Genomic DNA, 15,925 nt, shown 5'->3' on the forward strand with positions numbered 1-15,925 from the left:
ATATATATATATATATATATATATATATATATATATATATATATATATATATATATATATATATATATATATATATATATTATTTTATATCATTAAGGTTCAATTGATTATATAAAAATTATTTTATAATTAAAAATTTGGAAAATAATTTTTATATAATCAATTGAACCTTAATGATATCTTAAGTCAAATTTTATTTTCAATGGTTATTTATTGTAACCTTTATAGTTTTATTTTAATTTATTTTATTAGTATAGGTTTTAAAGACTAATTATAAATTATAATTAAAAGTTTCAAAGTTCATCATACGACCAACTTATTTACTATCAAAATTTTATGATGAAATCTAATTCATTATCATTTTTGCTTTGATTTAATATTTTTATTTTGACTATAGAGAGATATATTGCTAGAATTTATTTTATAATAATATATTAAAAAGTTATCATGACTAAATTAATAATAAAGAGGGGTACGTGTGAATTTATTGATCAACCTATGTGATAGAAGACGATCTAGATAATAATTGTATTATTTAAATTTCAACCAAAATATTTCTTAATAATTGTGTGAGAGATATCTTAATCACACAATCAAAACTCATTGAAAAATATGAAAACAATATGATACTAATGAAGGTTTAGAAAAACACAAGAAATGGGGGTTTAAGTTGGGTTTTCAAAAAAAAATTCCTTTGGAAAAACTATTCACTCAAACAATCAAGATAGACAACTTAAGAAAGAAAAATAACACTTTCGATTTATACAAGTTCACCTTAAACAAGGCTAATCTTGTCCACCCGTCAAGGTGATTTTGCCTTCAAAATGGACTAAATCTACTAATCTTGAAATATTACAAACAAACGTCTAAAAGTCTAGAAACACATCTTAGTCCTCTCAAGTATACATACTAACACCTAGTCACTTGAGGAAAAACAAATCTCAAAAGATTTACAATAGAAGTGTTTAGAATAGTGCTTCTAGATAAGCAAAAGAAACAGGTTTAAGAGCAAAAGTTTATACACAAATAATGAGCAACAACTCTTTGTGTTTGAGATTCTCTTGTAATAAATATTTCTCTATGTGAGTGTTTTGCACAGTAACTCTCAAGTTTCTTTCTCTTGGTTTTTCTTTCACGTTGATGTATTCAATATTCAACATTTTCTTCAATGGAGCAATGCTTCTATATATAACCCCAAAAAATAAACCGTTAAGGACAAAATGTCACTTTCCATGCTAGATGACGCAACGACTCCTAGGAGATCGTGGGAGACAAAGAGTACACATATTCCTTTGGTCGTACATACATCCTCACAATAATGGTGTAGGTATTGTACTATTATACTATTATCTTCTTGTGCAAGTTTCTAATCTTTTCTTCTTAATGGTATACTTTTGATCTGAAGTATTGAGTAGTACATAAGAGATCATGTAAGGTGAGTATTCCAAGAGTACCAGTCTTCAGAGTTAGAACTTTGTCTTTAGAGCTGAAAGCAAAAGCTTATCTGAACAACAAATTTTGATTTCTGAGCTGAAATCAAAAACTTATATGAGCTGGAAATCTTGACTTCTGATATGGAAGTAGTAGCTTATCTGAGAAACAAATGGAGATCATTTTCTTGTGAACATTCAACATTCTTCAGAATTGCTGATGTTTCTTTAGAGGTGTGTCAGCGCTGATTCTGATGATCTTTCCATATGACTATCCAGAATCAAACAAAATATTATATCTGTACACTTAAGAAACTATTAGAGTACAAAATTGTTACATATAAAATATTGTTATCATCAAAATTAGAGATTAAATGTAGAAACAAATCTTGTTCTAACAACTAACTTATGCTTTTATGACTACAAAGGACACACTGCAGAAGTTTGGAATGATAAAGAAAAGCCTGTGCAGTTTGTGCAGAGAGGTTGATGAATCCATCAACCATCTCTTTTTTTAATGCAAGGTTACTAATCAAATATGGAAAGCTATTCTCAGTTGGATGAATATCGATAGAGAACCAAAGGGATGGATAGAAGAGTTTAAGTGGCTTATTGAGAGCACTAAGAAAAAGGGTTGGAAAGTGAGCCTTTTGAAGATAGCCTGTGCAGAAACTGTCTATGGAATTTGGAAATATAGGAATGCTATAGTGTTTGAGAAATGCACACACTATAGTATTATAGATAGCATATTGGTTAATATGGTGTATAGATGTTGGATGTCACAAAAACTTAGAAAACATATAGCATACTTGATGCTATAGGTTACTTTGAGTTTTCTTTGTCTTTGAGGGGCTAAATCCTTTGGATTGCCTTTGTACTTAATGTTTTTCTTGAATTAATATATTCCTCTTTTGATTAAAAAAAAAACTAACTTATGCTTATGTAGCCCTAACAACAACTAAAAAAACTTATCTATATGTAATTACTATTAACAACTTCCACTCTCCTAATACCGAAAAAAGGAGAAAGCGGTAGACAATCTTAATTTAAATTATTAGTGTTTTTTTTTATAAAAAAGATATATTATCGGATTTTATTTTATAACAATATATTTAATAAATTAACAATATTAATATTATTTATAATTAATTTTTTTTATGAATTATTAGATTTTTTTGTAGGATCTCTTTTTATTATTTGTCATGAGTCTCTAAAATATCAAGACCGATCCTACTCAGATTTCTAGGAGCTATTTGAGAATTGGTTTTCGGAGGATTTTGAGAAGAAAGACTTTAAAAAGTTGCAGCTATGTCTTAAAATGTGCATGATGTTTTTTTAAAATTTAAAAACAATATTATTTTATATGCTGGTGTTGTTTATTACTTTTTAAACTTTTAAAAATATCACATATTGATCCCCTTTTAGGATATACTAATACAATGATCAACAACCATGAATTTAATGGGGCAGCTCTAAAAGTACAAGCATAGTAGCTTAGTGCTAAATTAGTTGCGGATTGCAAAAGACCCTAATAATAATTAATAATAATTAAAGACAACAAGTAAGTTGATTATTGCCTACCAAATTCTACCCCACCACAACTAATTAAAAGCAAATGAAAGTGATGATATTCATCATGTGGGTCACACAACCCCGAAAGCAAAAATATAGAAAAGCTAGTATTCCTACATGGACGTAGCGTAAGTCTAAAATGGGTGCTATCATAACCAAGTTTGTGTATGTATGTTTATCTATTAAACAACCATCATTTCTAAGATTCCTTCCTATAGACGCGCCTCTAGATTATATTATACTAAGATTAAAGACATATGTAATATGGATATAGTTGTTAATTAGAAAGTGGCATGGCATACGTATATAAACAAGCAAACAACAACATGATGCTGATTGAAGGGCCTTATCAATCATCGTCACTTCCTAGGCTGTGTAGGTGACTTTGATGCCATGTGGGGTATAATGCTAGTAATTTCTTACTCCTGATATTTTATTTATAAATACTAGGGCTGATTAAGATACGAAATTTTAATGCATCTAGCCATCTATCTTGTTACTGTAATAATACTAAATTAGTACTATATTATTTTTGTCCATTTTCCACATATAGCAAAACATGATTATCAACTAACTAACACTGTCCTCCCAAGAGTCATGCCGGTTCAATCAAAATCATACGGTGCAAATTTAAATTCAATATTTCTAAAAAGACCTTAACTTTATAATTTTTAACAAAAGCTTAGCTTTATAACTTACAAACTATAACTAAAAATTTAAAAATTAATAATATCGCTTCAATTTAATAAATTATTTTTCTTATGTTTTATAAAAAAGTCCAATTTAAAAATTGCAAAATTAAAATTAATTAATTTTTATCTTCTAATCTATCGTGCTGCTACGAAACAATGATGTTGTCTATGAAAATCGAATTTTGATTCTTATGAACTTCCGCACCAAATTTATCAAATCTCTAACGTCACGTCATTTTAGCAGCAATCTCGTTCATCAACAATGGCGACCTCTGATTCTATCCTTGAAATCACAATTTCAATTTTGACCTTAATACCAACAACAAATCTTATCATTTTTGTTATGGGTGTACAAGAATTGGGTCAATTCATAAAACTCAGTTAAACCTACCAAAAAAATTCATAAAAGCGGGTTGGATCGGGTAATTGGATGAATATGGTTTTAAAAACTAAAAAACCTATTAAAAAAATTGGATTCGGGTAAAACCAAACTCAACCCCAAAAAATTCACTAACCTACTTATCAAATATTTATTATTATAATTTTAATGATTTTGATGAATAATAACTTAGTTGTTGCAATTTTAGTCTCTTGAACATTTACTATTTTAGTGAACCATGACTTTAACTAATTTAGGATATTTCACTGTTTGGTTATTTTGATGTTAATATAATTTTATTTCATGCAAGTTTAGTTTATTTCTATTATTTTATGATAAGTTTTACTAGTTGATGTTATCATTTATTATTTTATGAAGTTAAGAAATAGTAAAGATAGGTTATCTAATTTTTTTAAGATAAAAATGTTTGTGTAAAAAAATAAGATAAAAATGTTGAATAATTTTTATGAAAAAATATGATGACTCATCATTTAGTCATTTAATATTAATAAAACAGAAAAAATTATTCGGGCAACCCACTATCCAACCCACCCCAAAAATTAGTGGATATGCCCAAATTGGCCCATTGTTATAGCGTATAGTTTTTTTTACCTCACCCAAATCAGAGTGTCCTATATGGATTGGGTATTGGGTATGACAAAACCTAACTCAAATCGGCCCATGTACACCCATAAATTTTGCAATCATTAGAGTATCATTTAGAAGGAAAGAGTCAAATAGAGGATCTACAAAGAGGAATGACTCAGGGTTGCAGATAGGTAAATGGGAATCAAAAAGTGAAAGAACAATCCTAGGGTTCCAAACAAAGTGCTTTCGTTGGTGGTAACTACTACTTCTAAGGATCATAATTGACATCAAAAGCTCATGTGATGTCATGTACGCCAACCTTTTCATGGGGTTAGGACTGCGCAAAAAGAACCTATCACCTTACGAAGGCATGGATCTTCAGGCGTTCAAAGATTTCATAACCCATCCTTACGACACGATGGAGGTACTAGCTTCTTTCGGTGCTTTACGTTCAAATTGGCCCATTGTTATAGTGTATAGTTTTTTTACCTCACCCAAATCAGAGTGTCCTATATGGATTGGATATTGGGTATGGCAAAACCTAACTCAAATCGGCCCATGTACACCCATAAATTTTGCAATCATTAGAGTATCATTTAGAAGGAAAGAGTCAAATAGAGGATCTACAAAGAGGAATGACTCAGGGTTGTAGATAGGTAAATGGGAATCAAAAAGTGAAAGAACAATCCTAGGGTTCCAAACAAAGTGCTTTCGTTGGTGGTAACTACTACTTCTAAGGATCATAATTGACATCAAAAACTCATGTGATGTCATGTACGCCAACCTTTTCATGGGGTTAGGACTGCGCAAAAAGAACCTATCACCTTACAAAGGCATGGATCTTCAGGCGTTCAAAGATTTCATAACCCATCCTTACGACACGATGGAGGTACTAGCTTCTTTCGGAGAAGGTGAGATCAAAAGAACGATAGACGCGTGCTTCTATGTAATCTCTTAGAAAAGTAAATCTCTTATCTAGATTTTGACTTGTATAGAGCTTTGATGTTGAACTCTCTACAAAAGCTTTACTCGATTCTCGCTTCTTGAAATTTCCAGTTTCACAAATCTGCTCCAAGTCTTCATATGTGGAAATCAACATTGATCCCACTGATTCTTGAGCGATGAATTGTCAAAAGATTGAGAAGAACTTCTTCTCTGTTTGCAGGCTTTCACACATAACTATCAAGGTCAACTTGGAGAGAATAACATCCCTCTTTTCACTATAATTTTTCACCACTAGTCACGACAACCATAATCTTGCAAGTTTACTGAAAATGTTTACAAAACCTTAAAGAAATGTTAGTTTCAAGACACATCTCCATCAATAATTACAAATCTCCATAATCAAGATCTGAAATCAAGCTAGAGGTTGAAGATGAAAGAAATTATGTTTGCAAGAGATTTTGAGTTTTCAAAAGTGGAGGTTGTTGATTTCATGAAATCACTTTGAGTTATGATATTGTTTGGTGAAAATGAGATGACAAAAGGAATTTATATGTGTTGGAGATTATGCATAAATATAGGTGAAAATGGTTATTAGAATTCGAGTCAAAACATTTGTGATTTGAGTCCAATGAGCAAGTAGAGTGGAACAAACAAGAGTTGTGTTATTTGAATCATGTACAACTTAATATTCGAGTCGTAGTGTTACATGATTGGAATCATGTATAAACTGTGATTTGAGTTACAAACACCAAAAATTTCTTGTTCTCATCTGTTTGATTTGATTGGAGTTATAAATTATGAGTGATTCAAGTCACACATAATAAATCTCAATTTTCAAAATAGTTTGAGATTTCACTTCCCACATAACTTGAACCAACATCAAATATGGTTCTTGTTCCATTAACTCAAGCAATTGAACGAAAACATAATGTTCATACTCAAATACAAACACTTGAATTATGCATGCGAAGACGAATGATGTGCAATTGTGAAGGAGACTCAATAAACAATGATAAAAAATGAAAGCTTAAGAGACAAGCAGCAAAACTGTATTGGGGTTCTCCCTCTGAATAAATTAGAGACATTTAATTTCAACCCTAACTCCAGTTCTAGATGGAGAATTTGAAACAGTTATGGGTCGACCAAAGGCCCAGTATGAAGATCATATCATGCATAAGCCTAATAGAGATGATCCACGGTATATAGTCAGTACATGTAAGACCCAGGGTACATTTGTATGATCTCCACTTTTTAATATACTCATCTTAGACTATGTAACTGACTTGGGCGTTTGAGTACTAACCTTGTAGATCTGCGCCACATCACTGCGCTGAAGATCAATATCACTGATTCTACAGTTATACATCATTGATCAACACCAATTATGGGTCCAAAATGGAACAATGGTGACTTCTATGGGAATCAACATCAAAACCTCACAAATTCCATGATCAAACTCTGCGAACAGATCATTCTCGATCCAAAACCAGATCTCTGTCGTGACTATCATAAGATGGAAGGGATAACTAATTGCCTTACTCCAAATAGACCTACTAATTTCTTTGATCTTGCTCCACCTCTGTTATGTGTCATCGATAAAATATGCACGAAATCGATCTTTAACTAAGATCATCCACCAGAGAACATCATCCAAGCAACCATGTACACTAGAGTAAAGATAGGCTGATGCTAAGATTTTAAGATAGCAAGAAGGTAATTTACACTGACGTTACACAGAGTTATCATTTGTATAATTATCACCGTAGCAGATCACAGGGTAGTAGGAACCTTCGTAGGCGATGAAAGGTTGTGTAATGTCATATACACAGACACGCTCGAGCAAATACGGCTCCATTAGCTAGATTTGAGTCCAAGTAGAGGTAGAGATCTTGTGGCCTTCAATAATTCAATAATTTTCCCCTGCAGAATGGCATATTTGACATTGTTGCTTGGAGAAAAAGAAAAAATAATAAAGCTAACCCTTAGCTTCATGGTAGTTTTGTATAAAAGTGCCTTTCAGTGGAATCCCTGGTAGATCCTTTATGGAAGAACTAGATTTAGTGGTTTCTCTAATCCATCTTAAAGTATTGTATCTTTGTAACAACGAGAATCCAATGGTGACCAACGCTGGCTTGAAAGTCGAAAGTCTTATCTGAGAAGCCACACTTAAAAATCTCTTCACCACTTCGTCACTCAAAAAATGAGGTTTGTGGAAAGTTAATATATTCAGCCTTGACAAGGGTCAAGAATAAGTTAGATCAATTTTAAACAGTAACTCTGAAGTTGTTCATCTTGATGATAATCTAACTAGATCTATGAAAATAGGATTTAGACTTCATTCCAAGAATATTAATCCCAACTCCCGATACGGATCACAGAGAAGAAAGAAGCAATCTTCATAAAAATCCATAGTTACCATTGGCACGTTTGAAAGATTGTTAGACACCTACTGCATTTCTTAATTGAAACATATAGGATGCATCTTTGATGTTATATCAAGTTGTCATTGATTATGATCATTTACTCTAGAGGAAGCAAAACATATATTTACAAACCTCGTAGAGAGAAAACTTTATTTATGATTGGGTTAACCAACCACAGATAGGTTGGTTGCATGGTTTTACCCTTCAGGCGATGGTATGCGGATGTTGAACGCTAAAAGATGATACATAAGGTTGGATGCATACAAAGACTCACTTATTTCGAAGATAAATTGATCATTATGCGGTCAGACACAGACGTTTGGGATTCAATTCTCTAGGGAAAACATACATGTGTTCTTAGATTAAATAATTGATGAGGGAAGAAATTGAAAAAAAATGTTACTTGTGTCTTACCCGCAGTTCCCCCTAGAAGATAAGCATCTCTCAAAGCTTTTCCAATTTAGAATAAATAAATCTTCTAACTATAAGAAATATTAGGCGCACAAGTACTATGATAACCCTTGGAAATATGGCATAAACTATGTTCATGAAATAGGTCTCCTACTTGGGAAACACACTTAAAGAGTTGTTGATGCACCCCCTCTTAGGAATTAGCCACTCCAAGAGCGTAAGCAGTGGAGCCCTAGGAAAGTATGCCCTCAACCATGAAGAAATCTAGGGGCAGGGATAGGAACCCCACCTTTGGCCAGGGACGGTTACTTGTGACGCTGAAGAACATTATCAACTTTTCTCGATCGGAGCTAGCAACGACTAAAAGTAGTTGTTATTCTGACTCCCACCTATTAGGACTACCGAATTCAACAGGCACGCTGAACCATATCAGTAGGAGAGCCGACAACAAGTTCTAAAAACCCATATAGGATAACACCAATGAGACAAACCCCCCTTACAAAGCAATTAGGTTCTACCATGGTGAGATCAGGAATCAGCAAGTTATTTTAAAGGTTAGAAATCAAGTCGGCTACGACCTACATGATAAAGCAAAAATACCAAGAAGGAAATTAAATAAATCACATCATACATGAAGGAAGCATTAAATGAAAAGCTAAATACATAAATAGCATTATTTGTGCAGATAGAAAGGAAACATAAGGGTACAATACCTTGTTAACATTACAATAAAAATAAAAGTTAAGCATCTCCACCTGATACGCTATACTTAGGTCCTCCATCAAGACCCGACCAGAATGACCTTGAACGGGTCAATTTGCGAGTGAGGAACAAATATATCCTAATGAAGGGTTTGACCTAGTCTAAGGCATCATACACATTATTAAGAGTTTTCTAAAGGGATTCATCGACCTTCTTACCCAATCCACCCACCCGATCATTGTGGGCCTCGCGGTCCTTAGCTCGAGATTCCTTCTCCTGTTGTAACTCTTTCAAAGCCTCATCGACATGAGACTTTATCTTCGTTGTAGCATGTTGTGTCCATCTTGGAATTCTTCTCCTTCTCCAGAGGAGGATTCAAGCTCAGTGATCTTGACAACTAAAGAAGAAGGAAATCTTTGATTAAAAGTTATAAGGTAAAGTGATTGATGTTTGAATAAATTTTTGCAAAAGTTGGTTGAAAAATAAATTTCAATGTAAAAATCATATTTAGTAAATGTTTGATTTACTTTTTGAAAGAGACAAAAGCAATTCTAGAGATGTAGAATTGATTTTAGAATGATTTTGAGATGTTTAGTTATTCTAAGTAGAATTGATTCTGCTTCTAATATTAATTCTACTTGAGTTTTAAACATGATTTTTACACTGAAATTTGTTGTTTCAAGTCACTTTTATATAAATGTATCCAAACATGATTCACTTTACATCCAACTCACTTTTTAACCGTAATCAATTCTTCAAAATTAATTCACTTAGAATCAATTCTAGTCATTGTATAACCAAACACACACGTAGACTCAAAAACTATCAATTCTAACTTCAAGTAGAATCAATTATGGAAAGCATAATCAATTTTACTTAGTATGTCTATGGTTATGTGGTGAAAAGAATTAATTTTAAATGAATTGATTATGTAAAAATTAATTATAATTAGTGAATTGAAGGTAAAGTGATTTATGTTTGTATAATTTTTTTTAAAATTGAGTTGAACACTAAATTTTAATATAAAAATCACATTTAAACTAAAAAAAATACAAATTCTACAGACAAAATCAATGTTACTTTAGAAGAAACGAAAACCTTAAAATTATTTCAAAATCACCTCTATAATTGTTTTTTCTCTTGCAAAAGTTAAACAAAACATACACTTAAAAACAATCAAACATTTCATAATCAATTCTAAACATTTAAAATCAATTTTAAATGCTTTAAATATAAAATCAATTTTAAATGCTTTAAATATGAAACCAAACGTACACAAATATAAAATTTTCTAATTTTTTTTTTTTAAAATGAGGGCATTCACAACATCGATGGTCGTATTTAAACTCGAAGTCTTGAACGTTATTGGATAAGATACCAAGTGATCAGAATATTTGTATCTTAATTAACTACCATTCGGTTAATCATGGAAAAGAGACCTTGACTAATTCATAGTTTGATTCAAAAGTAAGTTAACTTTGACAAAAGTTTAATCCACCTAAAAATAGAACTTGAGTGCTAAACCCAAATAATCTATAGTCTTAAAAGAAGTACGTTAACAATTTTCAACCTGATCACATGGTTAGTGAATCATTATGATAAATACTTTTTCCAAATAAAAAACTGAAACAAAAATGTGACGTTGTAGCCTTCTCTTATATTTAGATTATTTCATACGTATGATCTCGGTTTATCATAATTAACTTCAGATATTAGTCCACAAAACTTGAGATTACGTATTGGTTTTTATTATTTCATATTAAATCGCACATGCAACTACCGTTTTTACACATAGTTGGTGTGCTTTCACCATCAAAACAAAGCATAAAAAAAGAAAACTTTCTTTTGTAATCAATTATAATAAATTTCTATCACTAATCACATGATTTCAAAGCTATAACAAGTTGTTGGAAAGTAAAGTCCCAGACGTGAATCAATAGTTAACTCACCTTCTTTATAATAATGCAAAAAGATTTATTTATGAGAAATATTGTTATGCAATTTGATAACTATATGTCGAGGATTTAAGTTGAATCAACACTTTAAGATATATAGGACCGACATCTTTAAAACAAAAAATATGTTCGTATTTGTGTTGATATCAAATATTTGTATTAATATTTATGATGATATTTTATTTATTTATTTATTTAAATTATTACCGTTGTGACCATTATCGTCGTGTCAGTGTTGGAGTTAAATTCAGTATGTCTGATTTCATAGATTATAATAATAAAATCACAATAGATTTTTCTAAGTTGTTCTCTCTCTAGGTACACTATAGTACAATGTATAATTTCTAATAAGTTTTTTTATCTCGATTGTACGAAAACAAGAAGGAAAACCTTCAAAATCAATTATTTTTAATTTTCAATTAAAAGGTCGACAAACTTAGAAGAAAAGCATAATAGTCATAAGTTCGACTCCCAGCATCTTTCTATTTCACATTTCACTTTTAACACTACTACAAAAAGTGTTTTAAATCTCGGATGCAAAATGCATTTTATCTCGGCTAAAAAAGCGAGGTAACGAAGAGCATCATGAAAAGTAACGACTTAACACCTTGGTTTTTAAAAGACTAAAGGGTAAATTTATTTACGAATGAGCTCGAACCTCATCATCTGCGCTGTTATTATTTACAAAACTACCGCCTCATACATCTCGGTTATCAATAAAATTGAAGGATAAGATAGATTGTTTTTTTAAATTAATACTCCTTACATTGTTTACACAAAAAGTAATAAAATAATTTGTTTACAAACTACAATGTTTATCCAAAATATTACATTGTTAATATAAAATATTAAAATAAAAAGATCTTCTAATCTTTAATATTTGGGCAAGATCAAATGATGGGCACCATTATATTCTCAATTGTATTTTTATACATTTGTTTCTGATATAAACATAAAAAAGGTTAGATAAATAACTGATTTTCTACTCAATTAAATATTTAAGAACACAAACCTTAAACCCAAATAATTTTCTGATCTTGCAATCCATAATACAAAACTCTTCAAGGCAAATACTCTTTCAAATCTTAAAATGGAGAATGTATATAGTTTCAAGCGTTTCATGATGTTTCATTATCAATTTTGGATATCAGAATGTTTTTATAATGAAAGTTTTTTTTGGTTTCACATAGATCACTACTGGCAGTGTCTTGAGCGTTAATACTCGTAAAATGAACGACACATATTTGCTTAAGGACGATAATTAATATCCTCAATTATCACGTTAAATTATTCCCTCAATTTTGTTAAAAAAAATTCTCTTTTTTATGCCAACTATGATAAGTTCACCAGTCTTGCTACTCTACTCCCAATTATAAAAATTTGGTATCAACTTTTAGTGTCAAATCTCCATCCAAGAGAGAAAAAACTAGAAATGCTTACTTGGGATGACAAACATCTCTTGTACTTCCTTTCGTCATACCATATGGAAGAGTTCTTTCAGAACTTTTCTCATAATTAGAGATAGTTAATAGGGATACCATTGAAGTTGAGTGGAGTCAGAAGTTTGAATATGTGAAATAGTTATCTCATGTACTATTTTTTTATAATCCGTAATTGATTATTAATGAAATATTTTCTTTCCTATTATTGTCAATTATTTTTTATTGATAACAAATATTTTGAGAATTAATAATTAACAAAGAAAAAATAGAAACAAAATTAACTAAGAAAAAAGGGAAGCTGAAAAGGCGCAAAGTGAGAAATCAATGAAAAAACTTTAAATGCAGTAACACGGATTCGAAGCTAGATCCCTTATAGCTATATCCCCTCGTTTTTTTAAAAACTGAGGGGATAGTTTTTTTTTGTATGGATAAAACATGACGCTCACTTATAGATGTGTTACCTCGGTTTTTGATTTTGTTCTTGTTGTTGTTTTTAATGTTGTTGTTGTTTTTGTTTTTAATGTTTTTGTTGTTGTTGAGATGAGTCAACTTCTTATATTTTATGCTCATATAACACCACCTTAGGGTTTATTGTTGTTTTTGTTGTTGTGCTGTTGTTTTTGTTGTTAATGAGATGAATTATCTCTTTATATTTGATGCTGATATAACACATCCTTAACAGGGAGAATACTAAAGTCCATATAAAGTAGTGACGTCAATGAGTGGCTTTGGGTCACAAAGTTCATGGGAATTGTTTATAGGAAAATTGTTTCTGCTCAAGTTCATTAGAATACGAAGGTAATATGTTAGATTTGTGTATTACTCATGTTAATGGTGGCTTTTCAAATTTTGTTTTTTCTGTTACTTTATTGTGTCCTTGACATTTCAGGTTAATGAAATGGAATTTATTTTGAAGCAGAAGCATCTGTTTTATTTTATTAATTTATCGATTTCATAAAAGTATAACCATTTGTTTGGCCAAGAAGAAACTGCATTATCTAGTGAAACATTTGCATCCCAAAAAGAAAATAGCAAATATAAAAGTTGAAAAGGAACCAATACATTGTTTTGTTTCCTTTTCGCATTCTTATTGTTCACCATTTTCTTATTGAGTTGCAATTATTCTCTAGATGATACAATTTCTTCTTTGAACAAATTGTTATTGTTTTTATGAAATACCTAAATTTATAAAAATAAATGCTTAAGCTTTAAAATAAATTTAGTTCATCCCAACATGTAAAGAACACAATAAAAATGAAAGAAGATGTGTTATATTTCTCCTTGTATTATCACTCTAAGAATGAATTCTACAATCAAATTTGAAGAGAGATTAACCATATATAAAGGAATCAATCTCTGGAAATTTTCCAAAAATTAACTAACTAGTCTATATGCCAAGAATCTTCTTAGTATTACCTAGATCTTTCATGTCAAATTTTAGATTTCAGCATCCATTTAAGCTCTTATATATCTGTTAATTCTTGCTAGCTATAAACATATCATAAATATATAGGAGCAACTAGATGTATTCATTATTGCAAGTCTTTTGTAATAGGCAAATTTTGCATGGTTATTTTTCATATAGTTAATGCTCAAAATGAATTTGTCAAACCTTTTATACTAGTATCTTGGGGACTTCTCCAGTCCATACCAAATTTTTTGAAACAAAAACATATGATTATTCTTTCCTTTTTTTCTTCAAAACCTCTAGGTTGTCTCATGAAGATATTTTCCTCTCATTCACCATGTAATAAGGTTGTATTAACATCCACACACACACACACACACACAGAGATTATGGATATTCAAAAGGAGGTTACTAACCAACTTCTGCTTTTAAATAAAAAGACTTCATCTAAAATATTAAAGTCAAGGCCCGCCTCGTTAGGCATGTCTGTTTTGCCTGCACTTTTTTGCGGGATGAACCAATGTTATAGACTCGTAACCTCAAATATGTTTGTTCTGTCTCGTCCTATTTTTTTGGGCTTTTCTGAGCACAAGCATTTACATAAAATTTACATTTTTAACTCTAAAAGGGGCAAAGCCCGCAGGCATTCTCCACTCCGTCCATAATTTTTTGCAGGACGAGACAAAGTTTTAGGCTCGCACTCTTAATTATGTCCGTCCCGCCCTATTTTTTACAGGTCGCGTCTAAACGGACCGGATATGCCAGTTTGTCACCCCCTATGTTCAACCAGAGAATTAGAAATGCTTTGAAAAATCATAAAATAGAGTTTTGATGTAGTGGTGCAAATATTCGATGAAAGTGTGAGAGTGAACTTACAAAATTAATATTTTAACACTTAAATTAATAAGAATATAAAGAATAAATATGAATTATGATTCAAAGACTATCCCAAATTTCACTTGGAATGTTTTATATAGGAGAGAAGGTTTTAGACATTCCCTACTATTTCAATGTAAAATACTGGAGATTTCCAATAACATCTAATAATAAGTAGCATCATAGGTTGTGAATCAAATGCAGAATTTTAGAGCAAGTTTCCCATTGTACATCTAATTAGGGTTGTTCAAAAAAACCACTGAATCGAACTACCGAACTGTATCGAACTGGAGTTAAAACAACTGAACCATTATTAATGGTTAGTGAACCGAACTTATATTTTATTCATGGTTCTAGAATCGAGCCGATAAGCAATTAACCACTTTGAATTTAATTCCGAACCGAACCGTTAAAATTTTCGTTTCAAAATTTTAACTTCTAATAACTTCAAACACTCAACCCCCAAATAGCTTCTGAACCGTGGAAACTTTGAAGAACAATTGAAAAATGGTGAAGAACCCTAAACCCCTGAATTGTAGAAGAATCCTAAACCCCAAAATTGGTGAAGATTCCAAATGGTTAGAAAGTACTCCCATGTGTTATTATTACTTTGTTGGGAGTATCTCAATGGGGACTACAGATCATACAATACTTGGAGCCATTTTCAGCCTTGACATAATGACTCTTTTTGTAGCCATAATTTATGGACTTGGTGGAACCCTTACTGTGGTAAACAACTTGAGTCAGATTGGATTATCTTTAGGATATCCTGCACACAATATAACCACATTTGTTTCACTGATGGTAATTCAATTAGCATCATATGAAGGATGTTAAATGTGTTATATGTTAGTTTAACTTATCCTAATTCAATTACTTATACACTTAGTCAGGTTATACCTTTGAAGGATGTTATTCCTGAGTGAGTAAGGGTTGGTTTCTCATCTGTCACTGGAAAAGAATTGTGCATAGTTCTAACCAGAAGTTCCATTTGTCATGTCTTGTGTGACAAATTCAGTGTCAACATTTTCTTCAGTATTAAATCTGTGTTAAGTTAATAAATGTTTAACTTGTCATGTTGAATAAGCTAGTTAATATATCA

At 31.1% G+C, this 15,925-nt stretch overlaps 1 long non-coding RNA gene across 1 annotated transcript; it reads right to left on the reverse strand.

Annotated features, from left to right (window-relative positions):
- Positions 1-9,083: 9,083 nt before the first annotated feature.
- On the reverse strand, positions 9,084-10,501 carry LOC131622157 (uncharacterized). The gene is made up of 2 exons (XR_009289771.1): positions 10,418-10,501; positions 9,084-9,539 (listed from the first exon to the last, which is right to left on the reverse strand). It is a non-coding gene; the product is annotated as an uncharacterized LOC131622157 (long non-coding RNA).
- Positions 10,502-15,925: the final 5,424 nt, after the last annotated feature.

This window comes from Vicia villosa, unplaced genomic scaffold (assembly GCF_029867415.1).
Source record: "Vicia villosa cultivar HV-30 ecotype Madison, WI unplaced genomic scaffold, Vvil1.0 ctg.000025F_1_1, whole genome shotgun sequence".
Taxonomy (NCBI): Eukaryota; Viridiplantae; Streptophyta; class Magnoliopsida; order Fabales; family Fabaceae; genus Vicia; species Vicia villosa.